Source organism: Cuculus canorus, chromosome 1 (genome assembly GCF_017976375.1).
Source record: "Cuculus canorus isolate bCucCan1 chromosome 1, bCucCan1.pri, whole genome shotgun sequence".
In the NCBI taxonomy this organism is placed as follows: domain Eukaryota; kingdom Metazoa; phylum Chordata; class Aves; order Cuculiformes; family Cuculidae; genus Cuculus; species Cuculus canorus.
The window spans coordinates 202549047-202571028 of record NC_071401.1 but is presented as its reverse complement, the minus strand read 5'-3'; the positions used below and the strand labels follow the sequence as shown (position 1 = coordinate 202571028).

The window sequence follows — 21982 nt, the reverse complement described above, 5'->3', positions numbered from 1 at the left end:
TGTCCTATATTACAGGAGAAAAGATTGATATTAACAGCTTAGTTTCCTCTGTTTTTATTTCAAGATAAAAGCACAAGTAAGGTGTTTCTATAAACGTTTGATTTTATGAGCTCTTGTGCATTTTTTCAACCAATTAGTCAAATTGCCTTCTTGACTGTATCTCCTTGCTAAATCGAGCTTTTTCAGGTTTTGTTATTTAGTGCACTACCATATTCCATTAAAGGCAAAGTTCAATTATTTGTCTTTTGAAGGTCTGAGTGCCTTGCTTAAAATGCCAAGTGCATTAAAAACAGGCCACCCTTGACTTTTGTAACGAGATACAGAAGGATAAGTTAGTCAAATTTAACAGAATTTTGAAATTCAGCATGTGTATGTGTGCATGTGTGAATATGTGTGCATGAAGATACCAAAATAAGGATTAAAAGTCATCAGGAAGGCTTGTTTTTTCTTTTCTTTTTTAACTTTTTTTCCATTTATCCTCTTTTCTTCTTAACAAGGAGCAAAAAGAAAGAACATCTTGCATTTAAAACAAAGGACAGGGAGCTAGAAGACACTGAACTTGGATGAAATCATATACTAAAATATTTTATTAGCATAAAAATAGGGCTTTAAAGCTACACAAGTAGAAATGAGAGCAAATTCTAGTGGAAAAAAAATTAATTTTATCCGTGACTATTTGGAGAACCTCCTGCTGCACCCCACCTGAATTATGTCTACTGTCTTTATGTATTTGTGTTTCCATCTTAAACACAACTCTCTATGCTGTTTTTTCACTCTATACTGAGAAACCTCAGAGGACAGCAAAAATTTTCATAGACAGCATGAGTCCTCTGAGAGATCTTGGTGAATTTTGCAAAGATGGTTCTTGGTCATTCCCATTTAAACCTCCTCTCTGGAATGGTGGGAGATTTCTACCATCTGTAGAAATGGCTTCAGATGGCCACTTGTTAAAAGGATCTGGAAGCTTTAAAAGAGAAGAAAAGCACTTTAAAGGTCGGCAGTGGTACCATTGTAACACGGCTGGCTGCTCATGAACAGGAGCCTTATGTGGGCTGTAGGGCAGCCTCTACACCTTGAGCCCTGTGTGCAACTCCTGATAGTAGGAGCCATCCTCTCAGAGCTACTTCAGCGAGGAAAGGCTGCAGAAGGGGTGCAGGCACAGCAGCAATTAGTTTCTGTTGAGTTTTTAAAAACCCATTTCGAAGCCAACTGCCTATGGAAGGCATGTTCGGCATGCATGCATCTCTTTCTGTGTAAATGGCAAACTTGGAGTAAAACAGAGATTAATTTAATTAATTTTAAACATTTCAGGTTTTTATGCTATGGTTACATGTGTAAGTAGAGCAATAACTGAATACAAATATTGCATATTTACTGTGGCATGATTCAAGCAATTACTACTAAAGTCTTAAGGAAAAGCATCATTTCCCTCTTTTAATTTTATTTTATAATTAGGTGGGAAGTATATTTTGGTGAATACATTTATAGTTAGAAGTTATAGATTGTGCTGCTCTTTGTTTTGGAAGGATGATTTTTTGCCCGGTTGCTAAAAGCCTGTTAGCAACAATTAAAATAGCTATAAAAAGGCATTTATCGCTGTTGTACTTGTTTTTCTTGTTAGTTTTCATCAAATATTTCTCACTCACATGATGTATGCAGTCTGCTAACAGTCACCAGCACAAACCTTCGAAAATTATTTTAAACATCTGGTCATAAATATAGCTTTTTATCTACTGTGCTTGTTAGATTGTCCCTTTCACATGAGTTCTGTGCCAGTTGTTCATTATGCCTCTGACTTCTGTTACATTTTTTTCTCAAAAAAATATTTGAAAAAGTTTAGAAGGAAAACTTAAAAGCTGAGCAGAAACAATACCGGCAATTTTTTGAGTGCCGGAGTTTTAACTGCTTTCCATTGATACGCTTTCCTGACTTTCCTTTCTAACACACACTTTTACAAGCAATATTACATGAATTCATGCCTATAAAGTGCAGCATGGTAAGCATCTGTGCATATTCTACATATACCATACTAATAAAATCAATCTGTTCGGGTTAGTTTCCATTCTGAGGAAAGCTGAGAAATACAACCACCAATTTCTGTCACGTGCTACACCATATCAATTAAAAATAAATTAAACTTCATGCAAAGAACCCAACTTAAAAATCCCAGCAAACAACAACAGAACCTTTCCACTAATGATTTTCAGTCATCAGAAGTGGAGAGAGACTCAGACAGCAGACAGCATGGTCCCAGCATGCTTTTTGCCTTTTTTTTTGTTTGCACAGTAGCTGTCAGTTGCAGCCCTGCAGGTAGTAGAACCCAGTGGGAAGAGGGGCGGGACAGAGCGATGCTGCCTGAACTGACAGCAAATTTAAATTACTGAGCTTTCTTTTTCTTTTTTTTTTTCTTTCTTTCTTTGCGTGCTTTTTTTTTTTTTTTTTTTGGTATTTTTCTACTCTGCGACAACCTGAAAAGATTCTAGCACACGCTAATTTAACAACCCTGCTTCGTCGTCTTCTTTTTTTTTTCCCCCTTCTGCTTCCAGGATAATTAAAAGAGAAACCTGTAAAAGCAACATTCCTTCGAGCAAGTTGGTGCTGCAACGTACTGGTAAGACAAATTTAATTTTTTTTCCCCCATCTTTTCTTTTCCTTTTTTGGACCTGAAAGCTTTTGTATATCTAACACAGTCATAAGTGTGGTTCCCCTGCTGTGGAGGGTTAGGATGTAATGAAAAGGTGTAACTGCTTGATATGTGACCTTTTCCTATTACTTAAAATGGATAATAACAGCTTTCGCGTCTGTCCTCATGATGCTTTTCTCTCTGTGAATTGACTATTTGCTCAACAGAAGCAGTGCTGTGATTGTCGCACTATGACAATGAGGACTTGATTGTTTTTTGGTTACCGTTCCATGCTCCTATCAGAAAAGATCTTTGAGTTGGGGGTTTCGTGTGTGTGATTTTTTTTTTTCCTGAACGTTGCCTGAAGCACTGATATGATGGGGGTGGAGAAGGGGGTGGAGGAGATGGTCTTGGGTTTCATTCTGGCTGTTCAGCTGTTTACTAGGTAGAGAAGTGCAACACTGAAACTTTTTAAATAAATAAATAAATATTTTTTCAGCTTGCACTGAGTGGAGTCAGTGTGTCCAGGATCTATTCTTGTCCAGTGCTTGCTAAAGTTCTTGTTGTCCCTTGCATTGTTCTTCTGGGAAAGGGGGGAAGGGATGTTCCACTTCGTATCTTGTCATACCATTGTAGTAGCTAATTACAAGAAGCTGATGAACTTTTAGATGTAATACCAAACATTGCTTTTGTAAAGAATTAGTTTGATGCTGAATAGGAATACAAACCTGCCAGATGCAATCATATTTGTATTACACACGTTACAGTTGCTGCTTTGCAAGTTCCCTGATTTCCAATGTCTGATTTCTAGCCTTTTTTCCAACACTAATATGTATTTTTTTTTTCACAAAATGAAATGTATTTTGCTTTTGCTTTGTATTTACCCTTACAAAACTCCTAAGGTGACCTTTTTTTTCCTCAGGCTTTCTGGGTGTAATTCTACCAAGAATTAAATGCTACAACACCTACTGAAATCAACAGGAAGGCTGTCCTTGTCCTGTATTTAAGAGGAAATTACTGAGTACTAGCAGGACTTATGATTGCTGAACTGCTGCTCTTTTCCTAACTGCAATTAGTTGTTGCTACATCTAAGACTGGCTTGTGTAGGCTTTTCCTGAAGTATTTAGAATAAACTACATGAATAATTGCTACTCCTAAACTCAGTTGTTCGCAGGTTTGTGGCCATACTGATGAAAACTTTTTGAACATGAGATGGGATTTTCCAGAGAAATCTAATGGAGTCAGAAATCCAGTGTGATTCAGTCCTCTAACTCCTTGAATGCTATTTATATTTAAAAAAAAAAAAGTTGAAATTAATAATCTACAGAGTGTTATGTCAGATTTTCTAGACTTGAAGGTCTGTTTTGCAAAATGCATAATGTGATCACAGGAGCAAAATTGTCCAAGGAGAGGTGAGATGAGGAGCAATCAGGGATTAAACACAGACTCCCTTATGTGTCCCTGGAGAGTAGGAGAGGATGTGCCAATGCCATATGGAAAATCACATTCTTTCATAGCAGCTTTGTTGGGTGTTAATGACACCCAACTTGTTCATCACTCCCTATTTCAGCCTCAACTTCAAGCACTTCAGTACTCTTCAGAAGGTTTACTTCTCTTGCGCAGAAAATGCTGTTGTCTTGTGAAATAAGGTTGTTGCAGCTCCCACATCTTCCTTTTGCCCTGACAACTTGCCTCGCCCCATCCCAATACCAAGGTCTGCAAGGCCCAGAAAATTAGGCTTTGTCCCTTGTAATCCTAAACTCCCATCCATTTATAACCAGAGAAGAAAAGGATTGAATTCAGTGTTCTTGTTATGGAAATAAGTTTTTATTCACTCAGTATCAATTGACAGTTAGAAGCGTATCTGATGTAATGTGAACAAACTGTAGGCTGTTGACAGTAAATTATGCAGCTCTAGTCTCACATTCTCCAAGAAACTGTTTTTACAATGCTCAAGTGGCCTAATGGGGTGAAATAACTACCAATACTCTCATTTGAGCTTCCTAATCACCCAAAGGCATGAGAAGTACGTGTTGGTTGATTCCCACTGCCCATGGTGGGCTTCTCAGCAATGGGCAAGGCTGCACGGAGTAGAGTCTGAATGCAGCCAGGGATATTCAGTTACAGATGTGATGTTGAAGTTACTGTTATGAGGCAATAGTACAGTCAAGTTTAGATGCTGAGTTTGGTGGCAGGAATTTGTTCCTAAAGTCTTAAAGTACAAAAAGTCAGACATCTGTACTTTAAAATAAACACCCACCACCCTAACCCAATCTACCACTCTATATTCTTTATTAATTTAGTCTTTAGACATATTTTTTTAATTAATCTGTTCTCTTCAAATTGCTGATGTCTTCTAGCAACACTCTATTCTACCTAGTGCTTGGAAATTTCTAGCTGAATGGAATTGCTTTCCTTCTAACAAATAAAAAAGCAAGCCAGAAAACTTGCTATAATTTCCTGTCAGTAGCGCGGAAATAAGAAAACACTAGGCTAATAAAAATGATAATCTGAGTTTACAACAGTTAACAAGATTCTAGAATAGAAATGATGCTATTATGCACAATGAATTTCTATCATCACTAGAAGAATATAGTATAAAATTATGAGTTTTATTATTAGGGCCCTGTCATCCAATCAGAAATCAACTCATAATCTTACTTGTGAAATGCCATAAGTTTTGGCATCTTCCTTCTCCTCCTAATAATAAAATATTAAAGAAATGTTATAATTAGAAACTTTGATAACATAGCTATGAATTTACTTTACAGGAAAAAGCTGTCATAATTCTGTATTTCTTCCACATCTCCATATCTCCATATAGTCGTTGCAAGTCTGAGTTGCATGCTGCAGGTAGAATCGGGTAAATCACAGCCTTGCTGTGGGCAATAATAATGGGATTTCATCAGCTTCTTTCTCCTGAGAGAAGCCAGACCCTCAGACTTTTCTCAGGAACCTGAACAAGTAGTTAAGAACATTCCACAGCACCTCTTTCCCTGAATGGCATTATTTATTAGCATTAAATTTCTGGCCAGCTGAACTGAAGTATCATAGAGTCATGACAAAATGCTTAGATTTTAGCCTTTGAGGATTATATTTTTCCATTGTAGTATTAAAAGACTTTTACAATTCACTTCTGACTGCAAATGATTTATGGCATTATAAGGGTCTTGCTGTGTTTCCATTCGAATTAAGAAATTAGCTATGGTCTTCTTTCAGCAAGAACCACTCATGAAGCTCTGCAACACCAAATGAAGAAAGATCGTTGCACATGGCTCAGAGTGACCCTGAGTTTATGACCCTCCTCCACTAGCTGATGGATAACATGCATGGTCAACCCTTGCCAAGATACACTCCTTCCACAAGCCTGGCATCCAGTCATATATCCTGGCGAAGTGTTGGGTGGCTGTAGGCTTCTTGAGACCCCTAACAATGTGTAGGGTATAGGAAACCCTAAAAATAATCTGTTACCTCCTAATTACTTTCCTCACTCCCAAGGCAACAGAGCACGTAGTATTTATCAAGTCACTAGGTATGAAATAAGAATATAAATAAATATTTTATTCTATTAAGATAAACAATAAAATATTAGCAAGAATGAAACAAAGCGAAAATAGAAATAGAGCCCCGGAGAGCTCAGTTCGAGACTGTAATTATCACACAAAGTGTTCCTTGGTTTCTTTGTGTCTCCTGTGGCCTGTGGAGGCTGATAACTTAGCTTCCGTCCTAAGGCTTATGTGTTCTAAGAGCTCTTGGACCCATATCCTTCCTATTCCTATTGTTAAAGACACTTATTGTCATCTTCCTTCAGGATGGTAAAAAGGGGGAACAAACCAAACCTCTGCACATAGGGTTTTTTTAATATGTTTTCTCAAATTGGAATCTCCAGCTGGCTGTGTATCACCCAAGTGTTTGCTCCCTTTCCATGGCATTTGGGCATCAGCGGTAGAATTAATCTCAACCAGATTTAGATACCTATGCTGTAAATACCTTCATCTGAGTTAACCACCTTGGGCTCCCATTACAGTCACAGGAAAGAAGCAGGCGCTTTGAGGGAGTGATTTATCTGACCTATTTTAAACATCTATTTGAATCCCATTGAAGGACATCACATTCAAGACTCAGAACATTTAACTGCCTCTCCTCCACAAATTTTCTTAATTAACTGTACTGTTGCATTGCTTAATTTAGACATATTTTCCTCATCTGCTTTGCTTCTTTTGTAACTACTTCATGAAGACAGAGGGCTTAAAACTCTGTAAATTACATACCTTGAAAAACAGTCATCATACTATTGATTTACTAAGCCTCACATAACTGACAGTGGGCTTAAAATAAGGTCCATTATAGTGAAATTAAGACTGGATTGCATAGACTGGGTAATGTCACTCATACATCATTAGTCTTCAAGGGCTGCTGGGGGAATGCTGTCAGAAGTGCATTCCAGGCAGTGTGTTTAATGTACAACTAATGTTACTCCTCATGCTCACTCTTCTTAGGCTGAACTGATCTAGGGGAAGGAGATGTTGCAATTGGTTTATTTGTTCTGCTTTGCAGACCTGTGGCATTAAAACTTACACCACAATGCTTTAAAAAAATCTAAAAGTCAGAAAACACCATGAGTATAAGGAAGTCTGCCTAATTTAGACACCAGCATTTTAATGAGCTTATCCTCTTGATGTAAATTCCCTTACCCAGAGGAAGCTTCATGTATTTGAAAGCTTCCAGACAAACAATTTGGCTTGCTGAATTTGTTCAGCTAAGGCTGCACTTACAGTATTAAAAGTGTCAACTGTGGTGAGATTCTCTGGCTCCCAAATGTCATAATGCGCCTCCGCGTCTCACATGGCCATCTGTGGAGCAGCTACTTTTGTCCTCTTGGCCCTTCAGTTTGCCCCAGGCGTTCGCTACTGTGCCTGAATACATGGCATAAAGGCTTATGGGTGGTGCCGGTGAGCTCACAGCCCACTTGAATAGAGATATGGAAGAATTAGAAGAAGCCAACATCAGAGTAGCCTTCTTTGTAACGTCTAGAGGAAGAGATACCTAAGCCTGACCATCACCAGTGTCACAATCAGGTTCACTTTTAAGGAAAATCTGATTAATTTTAGAAGTAAATATATCAGCACATATATATTAATACATTGATACACAGTGTGGTTGTTAAAGATGTAAGACTACATTAGACAACCAAGACATTCACCAGTATGGACACACTGTACCTTAGATAAACATAGTCTCCCTTTGGATTAATTTTGCTTTTCATTTACATAACATTCAGCATCCTAAACGTTAATTGTAGGTTAACTTAGAGCAACTAGATTCTACTATTCATTTAAAAATAAAATGGTTGATCATCAGGCATGATTGAGGCAGCTCTGTTCTTAACCGGAGTTCTGTAATGTTTTGTAGAAAGGGTCTTTATTCAGACAAGGACAGTGGCAGGATTTTTGACACATGCAGAAAATGTGATAATATGAATAGAATTGCTGACAAAATAAAAGAGCTCTGAATACAAGGTTTGATCTCATACATTTGCTATTTTCAGTGATTAATGTATAAGCACTGTACAAATCACTGACACAGTGAGGAATCCAGAAGACCTGTTGCCTTTGTTACGGATAACAAGAGACAGAAATATAGATTAAGAGTGGCTCTTAATCAATCTGATGCAGTCAATGTTTTCCATAGGCACTCCATTAATAAGCTGCTCTACTAATGCCTGTCTTTTTCTGTATCGTAAGTCAGTGGCAATTATGAAGGACATGTGCATACTAAACGAAGCTTTCGTGCTTGAGTGAAGAGCAATAGCAGCCTACCCAGTGCCATGCAGTGAAAAAGACCACATTCACAGGACATTAAAGGCTGGGTACTCTTGCTGAACAGGTTTACACATTTAAGCCGTGATCCTGCAACGACTTACACACATGCTTAGCCTTACACACTGCGAATGAAATCCTGGGCCTCTCAAAATCAATGACAAAACTCCACTGACTTCAAAGGGCCACTCTGTGTATAGCATTTTTGGCTTCAGTGCAGCCACACAGAGTGTAGAAGTGTGTGAGCTGATCTTCCCCAACCTTGCTTGAGTGAAGTCTTAAGAGATTGAGGGACCTGCTAAGTGTAACTTTCAAAACACTTCTAAAACTATTACACTAAACAAAAACAAGCTGTAAAAATTCACAGGTGTTTTCTTGTTTGATTTTTGTTCTTTAAGATTTTTGCCTAAATCCTGTGGTAAAACCAGTGGGAGTGGTTTCTGCTGCAGAAGTCTGTGAGCAACCCATAATGCAATCTTCTCCCTGGCTAGTATTGCACCCTGAATAGGTCATTTTCTTTACTTTCCAGATGACCCAGCTCCTGGAGTGAGGTGATTACGCTGGAGTCACGTCTTTCTTTTTTTAAAGAAAAAAATAATCTATATCTCACATGATTTTATAGGAAATCTGAGAAATATCTGCTGGAATTACTTAAAAGTCAGATAAACTGTAATAAGTGAATTTGTGCAGGATCTAACTGCTGTCTTTCATCTGCTTGCTGCTGGTAATTGAGATACTCTGTTGCAAAATCTAACAGCTGTCTTAGGCAGAGACAGAATCCTGCCTTTGCCTCTGCATGTGAAATAGTGTCCTTTTAGTGATGCCCCTGAGACCCGATGGGGAGTCCTGAGGAGTTTGGTGAAGAGCTGAAGAGGAAGGAAAATGGCATAACACCCATTTTTTAGCACAGATCCCTTTCCAAAGCAAATTAATTCAGAGATCCTTCCCCACGCGCACACCTGTTGGCTCTACATGTGTTGCACTGTGCACCCAAACCTCAGGGTGGCTGAGATGCTGAAGCTGAGGGGATTTGGAAGCCCTGAGTAACACTGACATGTCTCAATTCTAACATGTCTCAATACAACAGGGCAACTTGCACATGTCAGGAACTAGGAAACTTTTGGCTATCATCTACCTAAACTGGCTGAAAGATTTGTGAGGACAATTATCCCAGTATAAATGCATTGTAGTAGGGATTAAGGGCTTGCAAAAGAGATTTGTAAAGCTTCGCATCCCAGTTATGCTTTACGTTAACTCTACGTTAGCACTTGTTTAAGCCAAATTATCACTTCTCGCCTAAATTTGTGGCAATCATTTGAAAAAAAGAGTAGGTTGTGTGAGCCTAGCAAAACAAAGTTTTGTCCTATTTTCCTCTGACATGTTGCATTGCTCTAGCAGTGAAAAAAAAAATCCAAGACTTTACTCTTTTTTTTGGTCTTTTAGTGTAAAGGTATTTTAATTTTATCTTCATCGTACTCCTGTGCTAATAGGCTTTACATATTCCCACTAATGTCCTGTGTGAAATTCTTATCCACAGAGATCACAGAAATTTACTGCTTCACTGGCATGGTCAAGTTGCCACAAAATTATATTTGTTAATGTAGCTGTGTAAACACAAGGCACTTGCCATCTTCTATAATAAAGATTTTAAATAAGGCTGGGAGGAATTTAAGAATGCCTATAAAATGGGGCTTGGCCATGTCAGTTTAGCTTTAGGAAGGAGCCTGTGCTACAAAATCCTCACCCATAATTGGACACAAGTGACCGCTTTACTTAACTGGTGTTCACAAATGAACAAGAAATGAAAATGTTCTGCCTTTCTCAGCCCAGAAGAACGACAGTGGCAGATGTTAACACTGTTGAAAACAGCTTCATTGTAACTACAGGTGAGACAAATGGGAGATTTATTAGTCTGGGCATTGAGGGAAGGGGAAGGAGAGTGAAAGTCCCTCCAATGCTGTTCCAAAGAAATGCAATGCACATTATCAAACATATTATGCGGCACGTACAGTCTCTAGAATGGGGATGATTCTGTGACTGTGAATTCATGAGTGTGCCTGCTTTCTTGTTCACTTTATAAGTACCCAATACACTGAACCACAAATTGTACCTGATTCTGCTTTTTGTTTCTTCATGCCTTAGTGTGTACCCATTGAAGTTGATGGCAAATCTCAAACTTCATTGATAATATCACGTAATCCATGACTCAAAGTCTGGGAATTCGTTGGCCTTCAAAAGAGTAAACAAGAGACAGTGTTGCTTCTCTGATGACAGTCCTGAGACAAGACTTGATCCAATGTCTGCTGGATCTTTCTTTTCATTTTAATGAGTTTACAATTAGTCCCTGACATAATATGCATTCTACAGAAATCAGCATTTGTTGTTCAGGCATCGATCCAGTAAAGTACTTAATTCTGTGCTTAAGATTATGGTATGGGAACAGTCCCACAGAAGCTACTGCAGCCACAGAAATGCTTGAAGTTCAGCAAGTAAGTAAACATTTTGTTTCTAAAGTACCATCATATTTTTCTCAGTCAATCCCCACTGCCAAGCAAACTAACAAGTACAGTTTCTTGAAACCCAGTAAGATTCCACAAAAGTGGTGATATTTAGATTTATACACACGTTTTTTAGCTGCTTTACAGTTCTTTATGCCCAGATATAGCAAAACACTTCACTACAATTGTGATACAAATAAGGATACACACAGCTTGAAACTTGAAGCTTGCTCCACTTTTAGGTTCAGGATTTGCTTGCATGTGGCACTTCTGTCTGATTGTCAGTCCCATTTCTAAGCAGAATGACATTTTAAAATTTATAAAAAGTAAAACTGTTTGCAGTAAAAGCGGGAAAATATTCTTCTCTGTATTTAAAGTAAATTCTGTCAGTCTTCCCCAAACCCTTTAATCAAGTGCTTTCTTGAAAGAGCTGCTTGAAGGCAGTTTGAGCTTTTATGCCTTGTGGAGCACACATTGTTTAACTGTTTCAATTCAGCTCATCTTATTTAACCAGAAGGTACCATATTTCTCTATTATCTTGCTTTCATGAGACCTGTGATGTTCACCACGTTTATCAGGTAATACTGTTTACAACGAACATTGCCTATGGTGTTTCCAAAAGTTTCCTGCTGTCAGAAGCGTCAGGGCCAAATTGAAAATATTGGTTTGGGAGAATGTAATCTTTTCAGTACAGACTTTGGTCAGCGTGACTGTACTCAGTGTAAGTGCCCAATAGTAATGATGTCCAGGCATTGGGCCAAACGCTAAAACTTCCCCCAGAGTGAATACACTCATACTCTGCAAAAGAAGCAGTAAAGTATGCTCGTATTCTGGCCAGCAACATTTGAAAGCACAGCTCCCCATGAGAATAGTTCTTGCCAGGAGTGTGAATAAGCTGCATTGAGGCTATGCATTATGGCAACTGCTGCATCAGGGACCGCTAACTCATAAATAAGCAGTCTCCGCTGCCTTCAATTCCTGTATTGAGCTTCAGAAGGTACTTATGTTGCTCCAAGTATGAAAGGCTTGCATAGTGGCCTCAGTGGACTTTGAGAAGTGCCAAAGCAGAGGTGGCTACTTTCCATCTCCTGCTTCTTTGACTGGCCATAATTTTTCTGGCAAACACAAATATACAGTGCCTAGAAGGACTTGGCTTCTATTCTTCAGCTCATATTCATCGTTTGGTTAGCTCCAGCAAAGTTATAAAGCCAGGAGCTCCTGTTATGCTAGGATAAAGGCTCCACTAGAGCTGAAATCTTTATTAATAAATTAATTATGAATAAAGCCAGAAAAAATAGAAACACTTTACTACTCCCACTGACCAACTTGTTGTGGGCACAGGAGAGTATTTATATCCACATCAGAACTACATTAAAATGTAGGGGGTTTACATTAGTGCTCATTTCAGTTTTGTTTTCTTGAGTTCCACTCGCATAACCAAAGACTGCCAGACTTCCGATTGATATAAAGCAGTGACCCCTTGAAGACTGTTAGACACCTGCACCAGAAAGGTGAATGATAGTCTCTAGAGCCTGACTAATCTTTAAGGACAATAGAAGATACTGATCCAACAATGCACAACTTTTTGCACAGCAGAGACATAATTATATTAGCCAGGAATTCCTGCACTAGGGATTACCATATTCTGTAAGGCTGTAGTATAGGTAACTGTATTGATGCAGCAAAGCATACTGACCTGTCTTAAGGGCTTCAAACTTATATAAGATCAGGAGTTCAAAGTTTTGTGCAAATACATAGTAATCAATATGATAAAGGATGTGAACATTGGACTTCTATATTGGTCTATGCTGTACCTCTGTATCACAAAATTCTCCCATTTCTAACTGCTGGCATACAAATATCCAGATGCTGCTTCTTTGGACCAAAACTGCAAATTCAGAATTCAAATAAGGCAATAAAGTGATTTTCTGGAAGGCAATACTCTGTCCATGTACTCCTTTTCTTCAGATATATTTTCCTTGTCTTTCAGAACATTTCATAACCTACTGTACAGATATTACCTTTTGGAAAAACAAGGAAATATCATTAGTTGATATGCTTACCTAAACAAAAAGCTGTATAATTTAGTGCAAGGAAAAGCAGCTCTTTCTGTATGTGAAGACAAAGTGAACTCCCTCCATACTCAGTGCTGTTAAGGCCATGCCCCAAATACTGTGTTCAGTTTTGGGGCTCTCACTACAAAAAAGATGTGAAGTTGCTGGAATATGTACAGAGGAAGGCAATGAGGCTGGGGAAATGTCTGGAAGTGTCTTAGGAGTAGCTGAGGGAACTGGGGTTGTTCAGTCTAGAAGAGGAGGATGAGGGCAGATCTTATTGCTCTCTACCACTACCTGAAAGAAGGCCTTAGTGAGGTGGGTGTTGGTCTCTTCTCACAAGCAACAAGTGATAGGATAAGAGGAAATGTCCTCAAGCTGCATCAGGGGAGGTTTAGAGTGGATATTAGGCAAAATTTCTTCACTGAAATGGTTGTCAAGCATTGAAACAGTCTTCTCAGGGAAGAGGTGGAGTCACCATCCCTGGAGGTATTTAAATGATGTTTAGACATGGCAGTTACGTGGTGGACTTGGCAGTGCTAGGTTTGTGCTTGGACTTGATGATCTTAAAGTTCTTTTCCAGCCTAAAAGATTCTGAGTCTAAGCTAGCCACCACAAACCAGAAAAATATTTTTTCTTTCTGTACTTCTCTTTCAACAGTAAAAGAATAAACGTGTGTGCTGTAGCTGCTTATCTTTGATTGAATACAAGAGTGAACCTACAGAAGTGGTTATTTTTTCTGTTTCTTCCAATCAACTTCATACCTCAAACTATTAAAAACCCCAGGCATATCTTTTTCATGAAGCTCAATACACAGACTCATATGAGTTGGTCTTCAAAGATTTTAGTAGAACAAAAATTATAAACCAAGACCCCAACTGCTGGTTTATCTTATATAAATGTATATCTCTGCATAAGTTTCACAAAATACATTAGGACAAATTAAATAACACTGAAGCAGAACAGGAAACACTTTCAAAGGAACTAATTTTCACATGCTGCAAAACTTCTTAACTCAAAACCTACCCCATGTCTTCAAGTTTCTCTATGCAGCTTCATTCATTGCATGACAATTAATTTTCCTAAGCAGGAAAATTTCTTCTCAGGAAGATAATAAAACTGAATTTTAAAAGTCCTTGTCAAAATTGTTCATGTTACTGAATTGCCCATACCTTACTTACGAACATACCTCTATGATCATGTCAGTACTAGGGAACAAAACAGTCAAAGACCATCCTCTAGTATGGTCTTTCACCTACATACAGTCCCTGCAACCCCAGACAGACCGACAACATCCAACCTCGCTGTTGGTACCTGCTGTCCTTCAACTCAAGCCTGAATATTTTGAAGGAGAGTATTACTTGGCACAGGGCACAGCCCAAAGCTCTTCAGGGGATCACACTGTCAACTGAATGTCTATGAATGATCTATGTCACTATGAATGATAGTGCTCAAGCCACAACCCTGTCCCCATTATTCTTTTATTCGAATAGATGTGACTAATAAAATTACAGGACAAAGGGACTCTCCTCTCGAGAGTACTCACTTTCACTGATTTGAACTTCAGATGGATGCAGTTTCATAACATACTACAGGGGACCTAAAAAGAGAAGACGGGAATAATTGCTAGGATACGACTGTAGTCCGTAATTAGGATGTTTTCAAATGCAAAAGTATATCACTAACCTGTGTAATAAACATCCAGTGTGTAATTCACTGTTACCTGTAGGGGTGAAGGCAAAGACAAGGAAACCTTTGCTAATGAGACCTGATGAGAGCTATTGGAGTGGAGCTGGCTTTCACACCAAGCACGTTTATATCCATGCAAATAAACACATCAGGTACTCATCAATACGCCCTTGTCCAGGAGCAAATTGGATTCTGAACAAGCATCCAAATATGTAAAAGTGTAAATATAGCGATGGTCTGCCTTTCCAAAAGTCAGCTGCATACATTTAGCGGAGTCTGAGAGGTTGAGAGAGCAGAGTTTGTGTTATTCTACTCACTTGAAATGTCAATTTAGATAATTCTTCTAATTGAGCCTTGATATTTCACTGCTTCTCGTATTTCTCAAAATGATTATTAACAAATAAACAGATTTTTCTTAGTTGTCCCTGAAATAATAACGGCAAAGACTTCATTGCATATGCAGAAGCTCCAATTTAGGTGAAAATTATTTCTGGCAATGCAGCAGATGTCATCGTGCAGACACATATAGTAATAATGCTGCTTATTTTGATGCATGTGGTGTGAGCAGCTATGGCAGGACATATTCCAAACCTGGTTTTAATAAATGAACAATACAGACCATCAATAAGTGTTAAGTCAGTGGAAAATAAAAACATACATTGTGCATATAATATAATGATGTGGAAAATCCACATAGAGGACCACATCACTGAGCACTCCTTCTGCAGGGTTTGGTTTGGCTTCCTATGCAGCTGGCCAGTTTAGAATTAGCGTGGTCAGAAGAAAAGATCCAAAATGTAATATAATTTGGATTTATCAATGCCAGATCCCTCTGTGGAAAAATAAGTCCTCTTTCCACAGGATAGATAAGTCTTCCCAGAATATTTCCTGAGACAGAGTCTCTTCTGCACATCCATTTGCCAACTGGAACCTTTTGATCTTAACATTCTCAGTGCCAAAATCTTTAATGGTGTAAATGAGTGAAACTCCACCTAAGGCAGTGGAGCAGATCCCATTTACACCTGCAGAGAACTTGGCTTTGATTCTGTAGCCAAGGCGAGATTAAAACCATTGGTTCTAGTAGATTTGTTAGCCTGTAAAAATGTTCTTCATCTCCAGTTGCAGATAGCTTTGTTATCCAGTCCAAATGTGAGAAGGAAAAGCAACAGAAAATGCTCTTGAGGGAGTGAATCTGGACAGGGACGGTGACACACTGGAGGATTTAACAGGATTTTGTGATCTTTAGCATACAATTGAGTATACATTATCATAATTTTGATTCTGATCTCTTCACTTGCTCTTTGTGCAGCTTTTTCAAGATCTTCTAACATGAATCACTTATTCCAGATTGCTCTTTGAAGAAGGCATCCAGTGATACATCAGAGATTAAATGAGTCACTCATGATGGATTGTGCTTCATGCCTTTATATACCACAGAAAATTATGCATTTTACACTACCTTGTAAAACAACCATTTATCTAAGTAAACAGATTGACTCCTTTTGGGTTCATATGAAAACTATCCCGAGTTGTGAATCTTAATTTAGTAAGCTCTTGACAGGCAGGAAAAAAGACAGCTAACAATGATGGAAAAGAATCAGTTACTTAAATGTCAATAGAGAGAGTTTAAAAAATGAGCCCAAAGGAACAGATCAATTTGTTCTCTAGAGTCCAGTCAGAGATACAGGCTTGGCAACTTCTACCACCTTTTCCCCTTTCAAAAAAAAAAAAGCTTTAGAATCTGTGGCAAGTGGTGCATTTATATGCTTCTGTGGTGCCAATTCAAACACAACAACAGTATGTGTTAAAGAAAGGAACGAGGCCCAGTGGTTAGAACGGAGAGAAAGAGTTAAATATAATTTTCCAGGGATTTTGCCTCTTATCTATCCTCACTTACTGAACCTACCAAAGCAAAACACCTCATTTCTAAGCACCTCAGTTTGCACATCTGTAATATGGTAATTACACATGTGAGCCAGATTCTCTCTCAGGCCTTTCCCTGTGGGTCACCATGTCATTCAGAGATCTGATATTGGTAAAATAGAATGATAAATGCATAAATGCACCCCAATTCTGCTTCTGAGGTGGAAGTGTCAGAATGTATAAGTATTGTGCAATAATGCAGTTCAAGAATGGGGGTACAATGGCCTCATTCCTGGCCCTTTGGAAAGCCCTGTATTGGTCTGTTTAGGGAGCAGGAATACAGTTTAGCCCTAACAGAGCCTCACTTAGCTCTGAAAAATAACGGGTTAGATTTTCTTCTACCTGACCATTTCTACTTCTTACTCACAGACTGTACTTAATTGGTGTACCTGCCTGATTTTTGTCCTCTTCACATCCTTTTCTTGCTAAGTATTTACACCCCTTTCGCTCACAATAGAGTCTAACATACGGACAGCAACATTGACTTCAACAAGCTTTGGATCAGACCTGTAATCACTTCAAGCCTCTGACTAGCTGGCTGTAAGCACTTAGGATGAATCATCTCAGAAACAAAGAAGAATATCAGAGCAAAGGAATATCTTATATATTTCTGCTACCCCGAAGGTTTACTTCTCAAAAAAAAAAAAAATCCATTGTCCTATATGTAGTGTAAAATAATTCACCGTGGAGCAAAACATTGTATCATGATACAGATCTGGGCAGTGATTGAAATAATAACAGACTGTTTAATTGCTAAATTACAGTGGTGATATTATGAAATAACATATTATATCCGCATTTATAATAAATTAATCCATCATGATTAAAGGTCCCTCAATGCATACCAAATGAATTAATACATGATTGGCCTTTATAAGTATAAGCTTTTAAAATTATGCAGTATTCTGCAAGCAGCTAACAACCCACAGAATAAAGTTGCAACAAGAAAATATGTCACAGAATAACTTTTCTATATTACATGCAGAACACCTTTTTTTTCAGAACATTTTTGCATTGGATTCATAAGAAATCAAGACAGATAGCTTTTTAAGAGGAGGAGATGCGTCCATAATCACACAGTGTTTAGGGGAGAGGGTAAAATTACCACAATATGACTAATTTTATGAAAGACATCTGTCACTTTCTACTGTTGCAATACAAGCTGTTTAGTAAGTAAATTTAATTAACCAGATTTCTCATTTTAGAAAGGGTGAAAAAAGGCCTTTAAAGCATGCCAGGAGCATATTCCTTGAATATAGTTTGTTTAATGTGTCTAATTAGACTGAATCATCAAAATTTCTGAACCTTAAATAGCTCAAATTAATTTGTTTCCAAATTGTTTTTCTATATACCATTTTCCAGCCATTTGTACTGTGTCATAGATGTTGTTTATTGTTGATATGACCATTTGTGAGCCTCTGCTTAAAACTGAGGCTTTTTCTGTGCACAGAGTTTTACGTAAAAGAAGAAGTGCCTATCAAAATGTTTCCCATTGAAAAAGAGAGACATGCAAAGAGTGAGAAATGAGAATGGCAGGGACAGCAGGTCTATTTGCCCCAGGTCCTAAATAATTCAGTGAAACATCTGAGTCTTGGTCTAGTCTTGCATCAAATACTAGTTTGCACTATACACTAGGATACAATTGTGAGTCAATTGTAAGCACTTGCTCAGGAGTGTGAAATTCTCTCTGTTGCTCTTAACAGTCACAGACGTGGTAGGTGAGTCCTTTTCTTAATGAGGGTAATATGGTTCATTTTGCACAAAATACAGATTGCCTCGACTTCCTGGAGTTGGCAGCATTAAAAAGGATATTCCATAAAGACCTTTTATTGGTAATGTGCACAAGCTTATGCTATAATACCTCTCCCACCCAAAAATCTGCCAGTATTTAAGCAATGTTTTTCCTATGACTGGAAAGAAAAGAAAAGAAAAGAAAAGAAAAGAAAAGAAAAGAAAAGAAAAGAAAAGAAAAGAAAAGAAAAGAAAAGAAAAGAAAAGAAAAGAAAAGAAAAGAAAAGAAAAGAAAAAAGAAAAGAAAAGAAAAGAAAAGAAAAGAAAAGAAAAGAAAAGAAAAGAAAAGAAAAGAAAAGAAAAGAAAAGAAAAGAAAAGAAAAGAAAAGAAAAGAAAAAAGAAAAATTATTTTATATTAATTAAATATAAAAATCTGGCAACTCCACTGATTGTATTTTAATCTAGCTGAGACTAAAATCTAACTTTCTTATTTCAGCCTCAGTTAAAACAAACGTTTTAATAATACTAAAATAGTTGTTTGTAAATTTATATAGCATTTATAGAAAGTTTTCCACTTCCTTAATCTATTTTTTAGAATATTTAAGATAGTAGTAGCTACTCACTTCCTAAACAAATCCTCTTGTTGAACTTCTGAAGCTAGAGAATCTTCTGAATTCTGTTCCTAAATACAAGCACCATCAAGAATTTAATAGCTGCTGCTTTTGTACACAAGGGAAGATTTCTGGAAAAAAGAGCATTCATTTCAAAAAATACCCAGGCTCATTGCCTAGGAGCATGTTAAGCCATAAGAAATTGCAGCGAAGAATAAAAGGTCCCTTTTTTTTATATATAATTTGCTTTCATTTAGAAACATTTACATAGGTTATGTATGGAGAGCACAGTATTAATTCCGGCAAATTTTTATTACCCTAACCTTAGATTTAGGAAGACTAATTGTACATAATATGTGCCTGGTATTTAAAGAATATCATTCACTGAATGGTGTGAATAGCGTTACTAAATGTTAGGTATAAGTCATTCCAGAAGAAAATAGATCGCTTATTGGGGTGGAATAATCATGAAGAGAAGTGGATTGGGAAAACGGAAGGTCTTTGATTATTGTGTATTGGAAGACGTTGTAAACCTGCGAGAATATTTACAAGCTTAAACACTGCTTCTACTCCTTTAGACCAGGGTTTTCCTCCACACTGTTGCAGGAGGACAGACTTTGATAACTCCAGTAAATGCTCTGTTTCCCGCATAGGGCCTTTGGAGAAGTTGCAGTGGAGGGCTGTATTCAGCCAGCATGAAGTGCACGTGTCTAATCAGGGGAGAGAGTCGACTGCTTTTGAAGCACAACTGACGCTTTAGTAAAGCATGTAGGGAGCTACTTAGAGCAGCCAGAAGTAAACATCAGATCCAAAGCCCTGTTTACAAACCAGGCCATTTGAGCATGCCTTTTAGATTCTCCTTGCTTAAATTCCCCATCTATAAGAAAAGATTTTCTAAATGCCCAGGACAGATAAACGCAATAGAGTTTGGTATTAGAGGACATATGAATATCTACATTCGTATCCATGCTGTGCAGAGAGAAGAAATATGTGATTCAGTGTGTGGTGCATGCAGACATGAAACAAACCCACCTCTGAAGGGTCAGCAGCAGAAATCGTGTTAGAGGCTCGAGGGAATTTTATCTTAGCAAAGGCAATAGGATCAAGCTCTGAGACAGAACAGCTTTTAAGTGAGCACAGACAATCCTGCAATTAATGGAGACATATCTACTCAGTATTACAGAACAGCCAACCTGCATCCTTGGCTTATTAATTTCTCCCACTAGTACAAGTAGGTTGACGTCTTCTAAATTAAAAACAGTTCTGCCTTAGGAAGAATTGCCAAAGAATTTGTACATTAGAAGTCTCAGGAGATGCAACTCTTGCATGCTGCCTTCGCTGGGGAAGAGTACAAGCTTATCCTTCAGGAAGTGTCATCTGCCAGTTATGACAGCTACACATTTGTATTCATTTACGAATTCACAAATTACAACTGTGGCTATTTAACACAACAATTCCCTGGAAAATCTTTGGACTCTATATTTGCATAATAAGAAAAAACTTTCAAGAACAGCTCTTTTCCTTCCCCCTTTTCAGCTATTATTGTTTTGTACCTAACTAATTTTACACAAGAATAATTAGGACATCATTTGGCAGAGTTGTTCTGGCCTCTGTACATGTAGGAAACTTGTGAATCTCTTGCAATCTGGCTGTAGGGGACAACATTTCTAACAGGGTGTGTTCAGGAGAGCTGGTTTTGTTATTCTGCGGAGTTAAAAACGTAGTCTGTCACCTGGGCAGATGCAACCATTAACTGGAGCAGGGCTCCAGGAACTGAAGTTCTGTTTCTGATTCAGCTAGAAAAGTCCTGAGTGATCCTAAATAAATCGCTTAATCTAGCTGATTCTTCATCTATGTATAACATCAAAATACAGCTAAGATTTCTTCTCCCTGCCACACTGTTGAAAGCCAGCTGTTCTCTATGAGGGGTTTAGATAGCTCCATGTCCACTCGACTGTGTATTTGGTCTGTAATACGTATTGCTTCCTAAAGTTGACCCATAGCATATGTGAGTCCACTTAGGCTGTTAGCTCTACCCCTTCTGGGTGTATTCCCTTCGACAGCTGAGGTGGTGGTGTCCATCTGATGTTAGCTCATTAACTTCTTTAGCTCAAGAAATCGAAAACAAAAAAAAAAAAAAGGGACTGCATAGAGCTCCGATGACATGTAGGTATGTAGGCAAGACAAAAAGGAGACAGATAAGTATAAAACTCACCTGTGATGGTGAAGAAAAAATAAAATCTTATTAATTTTGCAGTATTTCACTTGATTTCAACAACTGTACTTAAATATCCACATGCTTACATCAAAAGTTGATCAAAACAGAATATTTCCATGATGAGTCTGACCTTTTTTTCCTTCTTGGATTTTCTGTTCATTATTGGGGAGGGGGTGTTGACAGAGGGGAAGAGAATGTCGGTTTGGAAAGGAGTAGGGATTATTTTAGTAGAATATTAGCCTCTGAGAAGTACAAGAAAGCAAATGAAACAGAGCTGTTGGTAGACTTGAGCCTCAGAGAAGGTGAAGCAACATGCTGCTTAGTGCATGTGTAATAATGGAAGATTTATGAGGAGGAGAGCAGGTTATAAGAATAGATCACATTAATCTTCTGCTTCAAACTCTTCTCATTAATCTCCCAGTAACAAACAGCAATGGTCAAAAAAAAAAAAAATAGAGTATTCCTTTAGGCCAGTTTTGCCGTGATTTTAAAGTCCTTAAAGAGCTTGCCAGAAAAGAGGCTCTGCTTCTGTTTCTCTCGACTTCCTGTGATATCCTAAATGGAACACAGAAAATTCTTAGCCAACCTCTACGTTTGCTATATCATGCCTTTTCACTGTTACTTCTTTTCACTTCTAGTTGGAAATCAGTGTCTTCCCTATCTTCCCTTCTGCTCTCCCTTCTGACAGCTAATGAACTATAACAGAGCTGTAACTTATGATTTTTATCTGCTGACTGGCCTGCACCAATGCCCTGAATGCCCTGCACAGGTTAATTTGCATTTGTAACATTGAAATAGAGCCAAACACCTGAATA

The 21982-nt window shown here is 38.0% G+C and overlaps 1 protein-coding gene across 1 annotated transcript in view; it reads left to right on the top strand.

The window, feature by feature from the left end:
• The first annotated feature begins 2459 nt into the window (after positions 1 to 2459).
• The window catches only part of CELF2 (CUGBP Elav-like family member 2), a 549079-nt gene continuing 529556 nt past the window's right edge, over positions 2460 to 21982 (top strand). Inside the window, exon 1 of the mRNA XM_054084584.1 lies at positions 2460 to 2611. The gene's annotated coding sequence lies outside the window, so the exon portion shown is untranslated. The remainder of the gene's footprint in view (positions 2612 to 21982) is intronic.